Source organism: Enhydra lutris, unplaced genomic scaffold (genome assembly GCF_002288905.1).
Source record: "Enhydra lutris kenyoni isolate GAN:26980312 unplaced genomic scaffold, ASM228890v2 scaffoldscaffold54, whole genome shotgun sequence".
Taxonomy (NCBI): domain Eukaryota; kingdom Metazoa; phylum Chordata; class Mammalia; order Carnivora; family Mustelidae; genus Enhydra; species Enhydra lutris.
The window spans coordinates 9,143,940-9,158,861 of NW_019154138.1; the positions used below are offsets into that span (position 1 = coordinate 9,143,940).

General features: G+C 48.6%; 1 protein-coding gene across 4 annotated transcripts in view; it reads left to right on the forward strand.

Annotated features, from left to right (window-relative positions):
• The window catches only part of LOC111157348 (NLR family CARD domain containing 5), an 85,296-nt gene that overhangs the window by 12,455 nt on the left and 57,919 nt on the right, over nt 1–14,922 (forward strand). For all 4 annotated transcript variants that reach the window (XM_022518680.1, XM_022518683.1, XM_022518682.1 and 1 more), the window contains exon 2: nt 13,718–13,834. The gene's annotated coding sequence lies outside the window, so the exon portion shown is untranslated. The remainder of the gene's footprint in view (nt 1–13,717; nt 13,835–14,922) is intronic.

Here is a 14,922-nt window from a genome sequence, read left to right on the forward strand (position 1 = left end):
TTTGACAGAGAGAGATCACAAGCAGGCAGAGAGGCAGGTAGAGAGAGAGGAGGAAGCAGGCTCCCTGCCGAGCAGAGAGCCCGATGCGGGGCTCGATCCCAGGACCCCGAGATCATGACCCGAGCCGAAGGCAGCGGCCCAACCCACTGAGCCACCCAGGCGCCCCTAAAACAGTTTTTTAAAAAGAGATTTTATTTTTGGGCGCCTGGGTGGCTTGGTCATTAAGTATCTGCCTTCGGCTCAGGTTATGATCCCAGGGTCCTGGGATAGAGCCCCACATCAGGCTCCCTCAGGTTCCCTGCTCAGCAGGAAGCCTGCTTCTCCCTCTCCCACCCCCTCTCCCACCCCCTCTCCCACTTGTGTTCCCTCTCTCGCTGTCTCTCTCTCTGTGTCAAATAAATAAATAAATAAAGTCTTAAAAAGAAAAAAAAAAAAGATTTTCTTTTTAAGCAGTCTCCACACCCATTGTGAGCCTCAAACCCACAGCCCTGAGATCAAGAGTTTCATGCTTGGCTAAGTGACCCAGGCGGGTGCCTCTTTGAGACCGTTGTTTTAAAATCATTATCTGCCATTAAGTCTCTCTCAGGGACAGATTCTGTTGATTTTTTTTTCTTCGAATGAGTCATACTTTCCTGTCTCTTCATATGCTTTGTGATTTTTTTGTTGTTGTTGAATCCTGGATATTTGGGTATAATAATGTGATAATTCTGGAAATCAGAATCTCTCTTTTCCCCACAGTTTGCTGGGGTTTTGTTATTGTTTCTGTTTCTTGTGTTGGTTTTTGCATTGCTGTGGGATGTCTCTGTGCCAAGGATCAGCAGTCTGAGGGTAAGCCTAACATCTTCTGGTATCTTTTCTGAGTTTTCCTTGGGCATATGTGGTCATTTTCTAATTTTCTCCTTACATTGTAGTCATTTTTGAATGTCCCAGTCTTTAGTGTCTAGCTCCAGAAAGGGGAAAAAGGAAGAATCATGATGGGAACAAAGGGATGTGGCCCTCTCAGTCTCCAGAGAGTTTAACCGGAGGGAGAGGGTCTTGCAGCAATGAGGGGAGACACGACAACAATGACTGCTTGCCTTTTCTTTCTCCACTTCGGTGATCAGAAGCAATAACCAGCAAGCAGAGCACAAATCTCCAGTATTTGGAGGACAGGGTCCTTTTCAGTCACCCCAATTCTTGTACGCTGTGTGCAGGCTGCCCCAGGAACATGGGCGCATCTGTCCACCATGTGGCTGGGTCTGGGGTATGGAAAGCTGCTCCGGCTTAGAGCTGGAATTGACCGAAATTAACCCCAGTTTACCGCCCACGTGTTTCCCTGGAGTGGCAAGCATTCAAAGACTCCAGAGTTTCAGAACAGTTCTATCAGATAGATCGTTGTGCCCATGCCAGTTCTGGTCTCGGTGGGGAGACAGAGTCCTGGTGCTTCCTGCCATCTTTCCAGCACCGTCTCCCCGACCTTTATTTCTCAAGTATTTGAGACCACATTTCTACATTTCTCTCCCAAAATACTGTGCAGAGGTAGAAGCGGCAGGCCCCTGGGAAGTTGCATTATGCCCCCAGCACCCATCTCCTTGGTGGAGGGGTGGCACCCGTACAGTCACCAGACCCTCAGACCCACCCCCCCCCAGCCTCGTGCCTTGGTGGGTCTTTCTGCCCCTCATGGGAAAGGGAGGGAGCATTCAAGCCCTGGGGAGCTGTGACTCTGAGGCACTCAGATCTTGTCATGGCGTCTGGTTGTAGAGAGAAGTGGTCAGAAACAGCTTGCTGACTTATGTGTCTTTGTGACAGCCTTTTTCCTGCAGTCTGGAAGGTGTCCTGTGCATCTCTGGGCCTCGGTACCCAGTTCTTGAAATGGATGGGTCCAGACAGAGACTTATCCAGTAGGAGTCAATGGGATGATTTTAGGAGGCGTGCAGTCAAGGCATTCATGTAAATTGAGTCAGAAAGGGAGAATGTTATCTTCTTTTCAGTTCTCTTATATCCTTCCAGATAAGTCAAGGAGAAAGTCTCAGCTGCGGCTGACTTCATGCTTCTCACATGCCTGGTCTCCTTTTCAGCAACGGGAGGCCAGGTCCCAGGCCAGAGATGTGCCCAGACAGTGACTCTGGTTCCGTTTCAGCAGTGTCATTTTGGTTTTGTTTTACTTTGTTTGTTTGTCTTTCTCTTTTTCGAGGGTTATCTTCTGTTTGTGGTGAACACCAGTTTAGGAAACGAAGCTCAATGCGAGATGCTTCTTAGAAAAATTTTAAGGAAATGGTTTTCTGAGTCTCAGATCAGGCAGACGTGGCCTCAGATGTGCATAGAACGACTTAGAAATTGGGTACCTCTCCCTAAAGGGCGAGATCGTGAGCTATAAACTTCAAGTTATATATTTCTGCGATGTTCAGAACTTTTCAAATGACTGATTCTATTTTATGAGCAAAAAATCATCAAGAACTGTGGAAATGGTAACTTTGGAAAGAATTATTTATGAAGGTGGTATGGTGCTTCAGTTAGGAAAAAGCCTCTGGGGTCAGCATAGGTCTTATTTTATATATTTATTTAAAAATTGTTTCATTCGGGGGATGCCTGGGTGGCTCAGGCAGTTAAGCATCCAATTCTTGATTTCGGCTCAGGTCACGATCTCAGGGTTGTGAGATGGAGCATTGGGCTTGGCGCTGGGCATGGAGTCTGCCTGAGATTCTCTCTCCCTCTGCCCCACCACTCTCTCAAAAAAAAAATTTTTTTTTTTCATTTTTCCCTGCGGTGTAATTCACACGGGATGTCGTATCAGTTTCAGGTGTGTAACTTAATGATTTGATATTTACACACATCGCAAAATGATCTCTGCAAGAGGTGTAAGGAACATCTGTCGCCACACAGTTACAAAAAACTTTTTTTTCTGGTGTTGAAGACTTTTAAGAAGTATCTCTTAACAACTTCCAAAAACACAAGAGTATTGTTTTTTACCTTTTTTAAGATTTTTTTTTTTTTTAATTTTTAAGTAATCACTACACCCAGCGCGGGGCTCACAACTCGGAGAGCGAGAGTCACGTGCTCTGTGGACTGAGCCCGCCAGGTGCCCCTGCAATAGAGTATTATTAACTCCCATCACTCAGCTGTGTATTACATCCCCATGATATATTTACTTAATAATTGGAAGTTTGTACCTTTGGGCCCCCCTCACCCATTTTGCCCACCCTACTACACCCAGCACTCCTTGGCGATTCTCTGTGTCTTTTTTTTTTTTTTTTGGTTGGTTGGTTTGGTTTGGTTTTTAGACTCCACATGTAAGTGAGATTATATGGTATTTGCCCTTCTCTGACTCTGGGCCCCAGAACTCCAAAACCATATTTCTCTGGGATCTTCAGCAACGGCATGGTTGGAGAGAAAGAGGGGATTTCCAGACCTCAGCTTTGTTTCCATATGGGTGTAGCTGTGCTGAGGCAGGGCCTGTGTGACAGCCGTTGGCAGAGTCACAGAGCTGGGGCGCAAGGTGCCAAGGAACAGGGCAGAGGCGGAAGTGTTAGTCATTGGGAGACACCCACAGGGTTTCATCTAAATAAGGCCATCTTGGTGGCTTTCCTGTCCCCAGCCTTTCAGAGGGCAAGAAGCCCTTGGCTCTGGTTTGCTGGAGAGGCAGAGCGCCAAATGCAAGGGAACACAAAACCATTCTCCCCCGACTGGGAATGGAGAGCCGGGTGTCCTCAAACCCAGCCTGGAACATTCATTCCCAAGCTTGTCAGCACATGAGAGAGTTCAGATAGATGCCTGCGTTCCACCTGGAGAGATGATGCTATGATTGGTCCAGGGTGTGGCCCGTTGGAATTTCTGGAAGTCCCCCAGGATGATTCTAAAGTGCAGATGAGTTTGGCAGCCCCAGACCTGGGCCTGGAAGATCCTGGGAACATGTTGGGTGAAAGTCTTCTCATGGGAGGCTCACTAGCCGCTTTGTGTGGGTGCGTGGCCCAATCTGCCAGGGCTAAGCAGGAGAGGCAAGGCCACCACTTGGTCACCTGCTGGCTCTAGGGCATGCTGGTCCCAGAGGAGGGTGCATCTGGAAACCCTTGGGGGTCCTCTGGTGAAAGGACCAAGCCTTTTGTGCAGGAAGGCAGTGGGGGTGACAGAGGTGACTTAAACCAGTGGTATGGGCCGAGACCCAGATTCCCCAGTCTGCAGTGATGAGAAGAGAGAGACCTCCTTGGATGCGGGACAGGGACAGCCTGGGCCTGAGGCCCAGAGTGCGGATGCGGGCTGCTCCGCCCTCTCCGGGTCCCTCCCTGCCCCCTTCCCCACACCCCAGCTGCTCACTCCATCCCCCCAGAGGGCTCCAGGGCCTGGAGATGTTTGGTCAACTGCCGGTTCTCTGGCTCTCTAGCCGTGACCTGGCCAGTCTCCTCGCCATTGGGAACCTCGGCATCAATCAAGCGATGTGACCGAGCGTGAGTCCTGGGGACCCTAACGTTGTGAGGACAATGAAGATGATGGTTTTCAAAGGCACAGTCAGCCCACATCCTCCCGCTGTGGAAATGTGCTGCATCCAGGCCCCCTGTTGCCTGTCCCACCAGCTTTTGTGGGTGAGGGCGGAAATGGCTGCTGACATCTCTGCAGCTGTGTGCTCTGGGGCACCCCCCATGAGACGGGGGCCACTCCTGGGGTGGGGCTGCATCAGCCTCCTGGAAAGAGCCCACCTGGTCATCCGGTCAGGCCAGCCGTGCCTGTGCTGCCTAGTAGCTGTGAGGGCCACTCAGTCTCCCTGTCTGTAAAATGGGCCTGGCACGGACTCGCAGCCAGGCCTCTTCCAGCTCCGTCTCCCTTTGCCCCGAGGCTCAGGCATCCTCTGAAGCCTTGGATTGCAGCCAGCCACCCCTGGGGGAGGGCGGGGGCCTGGCCGCTGCCATCACCCCCGGCAGGGGTTGGCATGGGGCATTCTGGGAGGACGTGAGGGCCCCTGTGGGTCTGATTCACCCCAGGGTGGCCAAGCCTTTCATAGGGCCCCACCGAGCATGGCCTTTCTGGTGCTGACATTGGACGTGAGCCCTTATTACCTCTGTCCCTCTCTCCCCATTGGCCATTCTCAGCTGCCCCTTCTGTCCTCGCTTTTCCCACCCTGGCCCAGGAGCCAGGGGCAGAACCGGGCCTGCCAGTGCCGTGGGGACGGGGCTTCCGTCGACTTGACCCTTCCCACCGGCCCTTGGGCACAGGAAAGGCAGGTGGGGTCCCCCCGGGAGAGACAAGGAGATGGGTCCCAACAAGCCAGTCGACAAGTAGACAGGTCGGCCCAGCCTCCTGGGGGCTCCCCCATAATCCAAGCCTGGGGAGTCAGGACGAGCAAAGAAACAAAAGGAACAGCAATCAGAAGTCTGTGACCCGAGCCGTGTCCTCTCTGCCATCCCTCCCTTCCTTCCTTGTACCCTGGGCTGGGCTTATAGCGGAAATAACAGCAGTGCCATTTGTAATGAGAGTCAGCATGTCTGAGCCTTTCTCGCGCGGGCCAGATGCCTGCTTCATCTCCCATTGACCTTGCCTGGTAGATGATCGTTCGTCCACAGCAGACTCTGATGGTGATCCCTCTTACTCACCTGCTCCCCCCTCAGTCAGCCAGCGTTCCCATCCCCCATCCACTGTGGCCTAAGCCACCAGCATCAGCACCCTTCTGGAAGGCTTACTGTTGGCTAATAGCAATGATCTCCTAAAGTGCCTCCCTCCCCATCCGTTGGGCATGACCTGCAGGCAACAGGTACGGGACCGATACGGGAGTGTAACAGCCCCGCCTCCCTGCCCCTGGACAGGACAGGACAGACTCTGTGGCGTTGTTCACACTCCAGAGCTACCCCCCTCCCAGCCCCCACTGTGCATCAGGCTGAAACAAGACTTCCCTTACCCTCTCAATAAATAACGTTTGCAGGGACCCCTGTCTCGGGCTCCGCTTCTAAAAGCCTGATCTAGAAAAATCCCCATTCTACAGATGGGAAAACTGAGGTGCTAAGAGACAGTAATCCGACTAATGCCACACAGCTGGCAACTAGCAGAGTTTCAAATCTAGGACCCTGGTGCAAGGCATTTGCTCTGATCCAGAATCGGGCCCTGCCCTGGCCCCCAAGCTATTGCTGGCATGCAGAGGGGAGCCGGTGGGCCGAGAGGAAATGGCAATGCGGGGCGGGATGACCTGCACGGAGGAGAAAGAACAGAACACTAAGGAGTGAAGGGCAACGGTGGCAGGGTGTGGCGAGGCTTGGTCTGGGAAGGCAGCCTGGAGGACTTCCTGGAGTTGAGCTGGGTGCAGAGGAGGAGTTTGCCAGGTGGGGGGAAAGGGGGAGGGCATTGGAGGCAGAGGGTGCACCAAGAGGGTGGGATGGGGAGGTGGGGCCTTACGTCCTATCCCATGGGCAGGGCAGCAGGTACGTGAGAGGGCTGGGAGGTGGCCAGCAACCCCATGGCAAAAGACCATTTGTTTATTCATCCTTTGAACTTTTCTTGGCCCCCTCATGTGGAGGTGGCACCTTCTTTGTGGCGGATGTATTAACGTGGTGTGACTTTATCTGAGAGGTGGTGGGAAGCTGATAGGCAGTTCCAACAGAAACGAGACCAGGACAGACAGCAGCTGAGCGTTAGAAATAACTGTGGCCCGAGGACTATGCCCGCGTGTTACAAATGCCATTCCGTGTCATCCCACATCGCTCAGCCTTGTCCTTTTTGATGCCTGCATGGAATTCCACCATTCAGGGACATTTAGAGGTTTGGCAGTCTTTCACTGCTATAAGCAAGCCAACACTAAGTGTTCCTGAACATCTGTTATTTTGCACGTGACAAATAGATGCATCAGCGTGGAATTGCTGGTTGTGGTTCCGTGGCATTTGCGATCTTCGTAGATCAAGTTGTGTCGGTGTACACTCCCATTAGCAAGGCGTCCAAACGCTTGCTAATTCGCAGCCTTGCCAGCTATACAATTCCCTTGACAATCTAAGAGCTGGGAAACTGTAGGTCTCTTTTAGTTTTTCACATGTGTTTCTTTCACTTCCTGTGAAGTTGAACATCTTTTCGTATACGTTTCAGAACATTCGTGTTTCCTTTTCTGTAAACAGTTCAGGTTCTTTGCCAATGGTCCTATCAGGTCATTGGTCTTTTTCTTATTGATTTGTACTCACTCTTGATATATTAAAAGCAGTCGTATCTTTGTGATGCAGCGTGTAGACTTCTTCCCACTTTGCCATTTGTCTTCTTGCTTTATTTGCTGTGTTCTTTGACAATACAGAAGTTTCAATTTCATACCCTTTTTTTCTTTTACGATTTCTGAGTTTTGTGTAATGCCCATCTAGACCCTGTCTATTTTGAAATTATTTTTTAAAACTTTTCCCCATGTTTTTTTCTAGCACTTAAAATTTTAACGGCTTTGTGGTGAAATTGTAATGTAGAAAAAAATCAGAAAATTCAACGTACAGCTTCATGAATTGTTGTAATATTGAAGAGCAGTAGTCTAGTACTTTTATCATTTAACTTTTCACATTTAAATATTGGCCCCATCTAGACTTTGTTTCAGCATAACTTGGGGGCTCAAAATCCGTATTTATTGAAAAAGAGTAACTTTACAAATGTCATGGAATATTTTAAAATTTATCATATGCCAAGCAAAAAAGGAAAATCTCAACATACTTCCCTGAAGCAGAAATTGCATAGGAGTCATTCTTTGTACAGCCTAATAAAACAAAAGATTAATGGCAAAGGTTTAAAGAATAACTTAGCCTCCATTAAATGACTCACTTCAAAATTATAATTACTGGGGTGCCTGGGTGGCTCAGTCATTAAGCGTCTGTCTTGGGTTCAGGTCATGATCCCAGGGTCCTGGTATCGAGCCCTGCATTGGGAGAGAGCCTGCTTCTCCCTCTCCCACTCCCCCTGCTTGTGTTACCTCTCACTGTCTCCGTCAAATAAATAAAATCTTTTAAAAAATTATAATTATAATTTACTTGTAATGTAAATTTGATATAAACTTGACAGAAATTCATGGAAATTGGCCAAAAGTGGTTTCTCTTATTATTTTTTAAAATGGAAAGACTAGAAATTATTTAAGTGAGAAACTCACTTATAAACTTAATGAATAACAGTCTCAGTAAATCAGGGAAGAGAAGTCAGGAGATAAAAAAAAATTGTAAAACTAAAAAAGAGAAATTTCCACAGAACTGATAAATGGAAATGAAAGTTTCGTTTTGTCTCTTTAAACATGAGAGACGGCAGCTGCTGGCCAATCTAATAAGGAGAAAAAAAAACCAAAGCAAAATAAACTAAATTAAATGTGAAGAGACGAGATTTCTAAGTCCAGGAAAAGATCATATGCAACTGTGTGCTCTACTGTTGGAACATTTTTTTTTTTTTTTGAGAGTGAAAGGAGAGAGAGAGAGAGCGGGCGCGCATGCATGTTGGGGGAGGGGTCGAGAGAGAAAATCTCAGCAGATCCCCTGACCCAAGATCATGACCTGAGCCAAAACCAAGAGAAGGACACTCAACCGACTGAGCCACCCAGGTGTCCCTCACGTTTGAGCATTCTTGACAAAATGAACAGTTTTCTCAACTGTGAAATTAAAGCACCAAACATAAGATGCCAAAAGTTAATTTTTTTAAAAAAAGGCAACAAATAAAGTCTTTATAAAAAAGGGGGGGAGCGCCTGGGTGGCTCAGTGGGTTAAAGCCTCTGCCTTCGGCTCAGGTCATGATCTCAGGGTCCTGGGATCAAGCCCCGCATCAGGCTCTCTGGTCGGTAGGGAGTCTGCCTCCCCCCTCTCTCTCTGCCTGCCTCTCTGCCTACCTGTGATCTCTCTCTCTCTCTCTGTCAAATAAATAAATAAAATCTTAAAAAAAAAAAAGCAACAAATGAAATTTTAAAGTTGTCATGTTTGGGGGCGCCTGGGTGGCTCAGTCCATTAAGCATCCGCCTTCCACTCAGGTCGTGATCCCAGGGTGCTGGGATGGAGCCTCGTGTTGGGCTCCCTGCTCAGTGGAAGCCTGCTTCTCCCTCTCCTCCCCACTTGTGCTCTCTGTCGCTATCTCTGTCTCTGTCTATGTCTCTCTCAAATAAATAAACTCTTAATAAAAATAAAGTTTTCATGTTTGTTGTTTTAAAAAACTGTTCAAACAATCAGGTAACGTTGGAAAGGACTCTGGCTCTCACTTAGGGTGGGGGAGGGTGCTCTGCATGATGGAGGCACCTGCCGTGGGCCACAGCCTGACCGGGACACTCTGAGCCTCCATGGAGGATGTTGGGGCCGGCAGAAGAGGTACCAGGTCTCCTGGTCCAAAGGACCCAGTGAGAAATGGTGGCACCGCGTTCAGGCAGCAACCATGGAGGAAGTGAGAGTCTGCAGCACATACGGAAAAAGTTAGCCCTCCTTGGCCGGAGCTCCAGGAAGCAGGAGGCCAACCTTCAGGGACGTGGGAAGGGTGGTGGTGGAAGCAGGCAGTTCGTGCGGGAAGAGGAAGGTCGGGATCACCGTTTGGGACTTTGACACTTTAAAGTGCATACGGGGATGGGGTGCCTGGGTGGCTCAGTGGGTTAAAGCCTCTGCCTTTGGCTCAGGTCATGATCTCAGGGTCCAGGGATCGAGCCTCACATGGGACTCTCTGCTCAGCGGGGAGCCTGCTTCCCCCTCTCTCTCTGCCTGCCTCTCTGCCTACTTGTGATCTCTCTCTGTCAAATAAATAAAATCTTTAAAAATAAATAAATAAATAAATAAAATAAGATGCTCACAGGGCATCCGAGAGTTAGAGTTGTGAGAGCTGAAGTCGTGGAGGCCAAGAGGCCCTGGCCCGGCATCTAGCCCGTATTCTTTACGCTTGTCTGTTCACCTCCTTTGGCTCCTTTTCCAGTACAAATGTCATTCTGTCCCCATAACAAACACACCAACGTCCAACTGAAATGTAGAATAAAATATGTCCTTAACAGGTATGAATTACTTCTTGATTTGAATTTTTAGGCTCTCTCTGTCATACTTGACATATGTGTTTATCCTTATTGATTGCCTTCTAGTTCTATTTTAGTTTTTTTTTTTTTAAGATTTTATTTATTTATTTGACAGACAAAGATCACAAGTAGGCAGAGAGGCAGGCAGAGAGAGAGGAGGGGAAGCAGGCTCCCTGCTGAGCAGAGAGCCCGATGCGGGGCTCGATTCCAGGACCCTGGGACCATGACCTGAGCCAAAGGCAGAGGCTTTAACCCACTGAGCCACCCAGGTGCCCCTCTATTTTAGTTTTATTATGCAACCTAATGGAGGAACTTCCATTTCTGTGAGCCGTCACTGATCATTTCTTGTGCTTATCACCACGGATTTATCTTCTTTACACAATGAGGCAACATTTACTCAATTTTTTAAAAGATTTTATTTATTTATTTTAGAGAAAGAAAGCAAGAGGGGGGAGGAGCAGAAGGAGAGGAAGAGAGAGAGAGAATATCCCAGGCAGACTCTACGCTGAGCACAGAGCCTGACATGGGGCTCGATGCCACAACCCTGAGATCGTGATCTGAGCTGAAATCAAGAGTCCTGTGTTTAACCGACTGAGCCACCCAGGAGCCCCTTCTGGTTTTTAATGTGAATGTTTTTATGTTTGTTTGTTTGTTTTTTTAAGATTTATTTATTTGACAGACAGAGGTCACAAGTAGGCAGAGAGGCAGGCAGAGAGAGAGGGAGGAGGAAGCAGGCTCCCTGCCGAGCAGAGAGCCCAATGCGGGGCTCGATCCCAGAACCCTGGGACCATGACCTGAGCTGAAGGCAGAGGCTTAACCCACAGAGCCACCCAGGTGCCCCTATTTTTTTTTTTTGTTTTTTTGTTTTTTTTTAAGATTTTATTTATTTCCTTGACAGACAGATAGGCAGAGAGGCAGGCAGAGAGAGAGGAAGGGAAGCAGGCTCCCGGCCGAGCAGAGAGCCCAATGCGGGGCTTGATCCCAGGACGCTGGGATCATGACCTGAGCTGAAGGCAGAGGCTTTAACCCACTGAGCCACCCAGGCACCCCTGTTGTTGTTTTTTTTTTTAAATAAAAATTTGCCTATTAAAATGTTTGCATGTAAAACTGGTCTGAAAGAGTACAGCGTAGAGGATTCTCCTTCGTCTGGGTACCCCATCCCCCACTCCCGGGGCAAAGTCCTATCCCTGGTCTGTTGGGTAGCCCTAGAGTTGGTCTCTGTGTATGCAAACACAGACACACACGGACACACACACACACACACACACACACACACACAAACATTTATTCAGTGATATACTTGGGAGCTTTTTTGCTTGGCCTAACATTTTTATGGTTCGTCCTTGCTCTAGTATCTGTACTTTGCTCCTTTTTATGGCTGAATAATATCCCACCGTAGAGATAGACTGGATTTTACTTCTCCATCCGTGAGCTTCTGGACATTTGCATTGCTTTCACTGTTGGGCTGTTGTGAATAATGACCATTCTTGTACAGATTTTTGCGTGAATGTCCGTTTTTGTTGCTCTTGGAGAGAAATCTGAGGGTAGAATGGCTGGGTTCTGCAGTCGCTCTGTGGATAGCATTTTAAGGACCTCCACACTGTTTTCCGAAGGGGCTGCTTTGTTTTCTGCCCCCCCCCCAGCAGGATATGAAGTTCCCATTTCTCCTCATCCGCACCAACGCTTGTATTGTCTTTTCCTTCATTATGGCCCTTCAGTGGGAGTGTGAGATGCCTCCTGTTTCCCAGACAGAACATTTTCATTCCATTCCTTAATTAAACAGTAATTCCTTAAATTTAAAACACTTGTATTACCATGTATGTTAATACGTTGTGTTTTTCCATATGTCTTATCTTAATACCATTGATTAATGGGTGTGTTTTAGGTGCGTGTGAAGCTACTTTGATTCCGTTCCTTTGGCCATTTTTTTCAATTTGTAATAGTTTTACTGACATGTGTTTTAATAAGATGCCCTGTGATGTTTGAAAGCCTCTCCACTACCGCCTGCCTCTCCCAACAAATAGTGCTGGCTAGAATTGTCTTCCCTTTCTCATTCAAACTTAAACTGTTTGTTATGAAATATTTGAGGTATATAAATACTTGTCATATCTGCCCTTTTCTGTCTAAATGACTATTGTTATAATTGGATGACGTCCTCCCAAGTATCCTGCTCTAGTGTAAACAGCATTGCCTTAAATCCACATGTTAACTCAGAGGGGGTTTTCTTCTTCTACTTTCTATGGTCACAGGGAGGTTCATCTTAGTCATTTCGGGCTGCTGTAACAGAACCACTCCAGGCTGAGTGGCTTACACGACACATATTTGCTCCTCGCAGTTCTGGAGGCTGGGAAGCCCCAAGCTCAGGGAGCCCACAGATCTGGTGACCAGCAAGGTCTTTCTTCCTTGGTAGATGGCCACCCTCTCCATATATGGTGGCGAGGCGGGGGCCAGAGAGGAAGCAGGCTGTCCCCTGCCTCTATTTTGTAAGCTCCCTGAGCCCTCCAGAGGGCTCCATCCTCCTGGCCCCGGGGGCCAAAGACCCCACCTCCAGATACAGTCACACTGGTGATGCAGGCTTCAACACACAAATGCGGGGGGAGGAAGCGTGGGGGGGCACAAACCCGTCTTGTCTTTTTTCTAACAACAGTGGTTAAGGGGCACCTGGGTGGTTCAGTGGGTTAAAACCTCTGCCTTCGGCTCAGGTCATGATCTCAGGGTCCTGGGATCAAGCCCCGCATCGGGCTCTCTGCTCAACAGGGAGCCTGCTTCCCTCTCTCTCTCTTCCTGCCTCTCAGCCTACTTGTGATCTCTCTGTCAAATAAATAAAATCTTTAAAACAAACCCAAAAACAACAGTGGTTAACCTCTCTCTTGTTTAGAAGGCTCGGTATTTATGTGGATTTATCTAAAGCGCCGGAACTTCGTGGTTCCCTCCTTCCCTTTGTAGATACCGAGGCCGTACACACCTGCTCTTCTGCCTGCCTGCCTTCCCTCTGCTTTCCAGCCGCCGTTCTTCTTGTCCATTCTGTATTGTTAGACAACATCTCTCTCAGGCCTGTGAGCCAGGGTGTCATTTCATTGTGCTCTTGGTGAGGCAGTGATCAGTGCCTCTGGGTTTTCTCGTAAAGAAGAATGTTTATTCTTGGGGCACCTGAGGGGGCTCAATTGGTTGAGCATCTGCCTTCTGCTCAGGTCACGATCTCGGGGATCAAGTCCCGCATGGGCTCCACGCTCAGCGGGGAGCCTGCTTCTCCTTCTCCCTCTGCCCTCACCCACCCCCCGCTCATGCTCACTCTCTCTCACGCTCTCTGTCTCTCTCTCAAATAAATAAAATCTTAAAAAAAAAAAAAAGAATTTTTATTCTCAACTGACTCAAAAATTCTTCAGATGTAGTAAGAAACAAGATTGCAAATCTTACCCTGTGGGGAGTTTACTGGGAAAGGAAGTTGGCATTGGTGGTGAGGATTACTCCGTTTTCATCCAGATGAATTAGCTGTCGAAAGTCTGCTAGATTCCAAGGGCCTACTCTGATCCCACAAGTCACTGGAAGGCAAATGTCCAAGTTGGAGGAGGAAGAAGGCCCCCTTGGGGCCACATGTGGCAGGAGGTGACACCAGCGAGGGTTGGGCTGTGCACAGTCCAGGGACAAAAGGAGATGTGGCTGGGGAAGGATTAGATCTGTGCTCGAGGGTAGAGGTCTCTTATGGGTCGAATGCCTCTGAGGTGTCTCCAGAGGATTTGGGATTTGGAATACTGAGGAAAGTGCCCTGTCTCCTCTCTTTAGGACCCTACCCAAAGAAGCAACGTGTAAATCCAGCTCAGAGCATAGGACTTGGCTCAGGAACTCATGAGACCGTCTCTGCAGACACCCTAGAACATCTATGATGAACCAGGAGGCCAAGTAGGTGACCTTGACCCTTTACCTCCTCTCTTTCCCTCCCATCCACTCCCTCACTCCCTTCCTAGTCCCTACCAAGACTGCTCCCTACCCAGATTTAGCTCCGTGGGCTGCTCCTCATACAACAAACGTCCCCTTAGCCACCATTCAGCTTGAGAGTGAAGGTCATCAGACACAGAAGATCAGGGAGGGCCTTGAGACAGAATCCAATCTACCCATTTTATAGATGGTGTGACTGAAGCCCAGCTCGAGAATAGACTTGCTCAAGGCCAGGCCATAAATGAATCAGCTAGGATGGGCTAGTTTATGGTCCCATAACACCCACCAATGTCCTAGTAGCTTAGGACAATAAGAGCTTATTTCTGCTCCTGCTTCTTGACTCTTGTCAACCAACTAGGACCTCTCTTCCACATTATCCCCTTGCTGGGCCCAGGCAAAAGGAGTAGCCAAGATCTGGAATAGTGCTGGTCCCCAGGGTAGAGGAAAAGAAAGAACTTCGCGTGCAGACATGACACGAGTCATTCTTTAGCATGTTTCATTGACCAAAGCAAGTTTCGTGGCCATGGCTGACTTCAAGGGGGGAGGGGAGTGCCGTCCAACCACAGGTCTAGGAGGAGGAGATGGGGAATATATGTGACCAGTCCTAATACCTACCACAGAGAATTACAGGTACAGAGCTGGGTCAGAACACTAGTCTTCCTACTCTGGGGCTGAGGATCTTTCTACTGTAGTCCTCTGTCTCCAAGGTTCTTTTCCATAGAAGCCTCAATGACCGATAATAATGTAATAGGCTTTTTCTCTCGTGGGTGGTTTTCCTGAAAGGGTGTGATGCCTTACCCCAAGGGGACCGAGGCTTAATGGCAGAAGCAAAGGCATTGTGTCATACTGGCAGGGTGGACACATTTGGGGGTTAAGGATTCCCCCAGAATTATACCACCTAGACACTCTGCACTTCCACCTGACACCTGGCTGTCCTGGCTCATTTCTTTATGGGCATTGTGGACTTGGAACACCACAGCCCAGAAAAGAAGCTGTGTCCTCAGCCATAACCACACCCTCTGACGAAGATCACACCAAGTCCAAGGACTTAG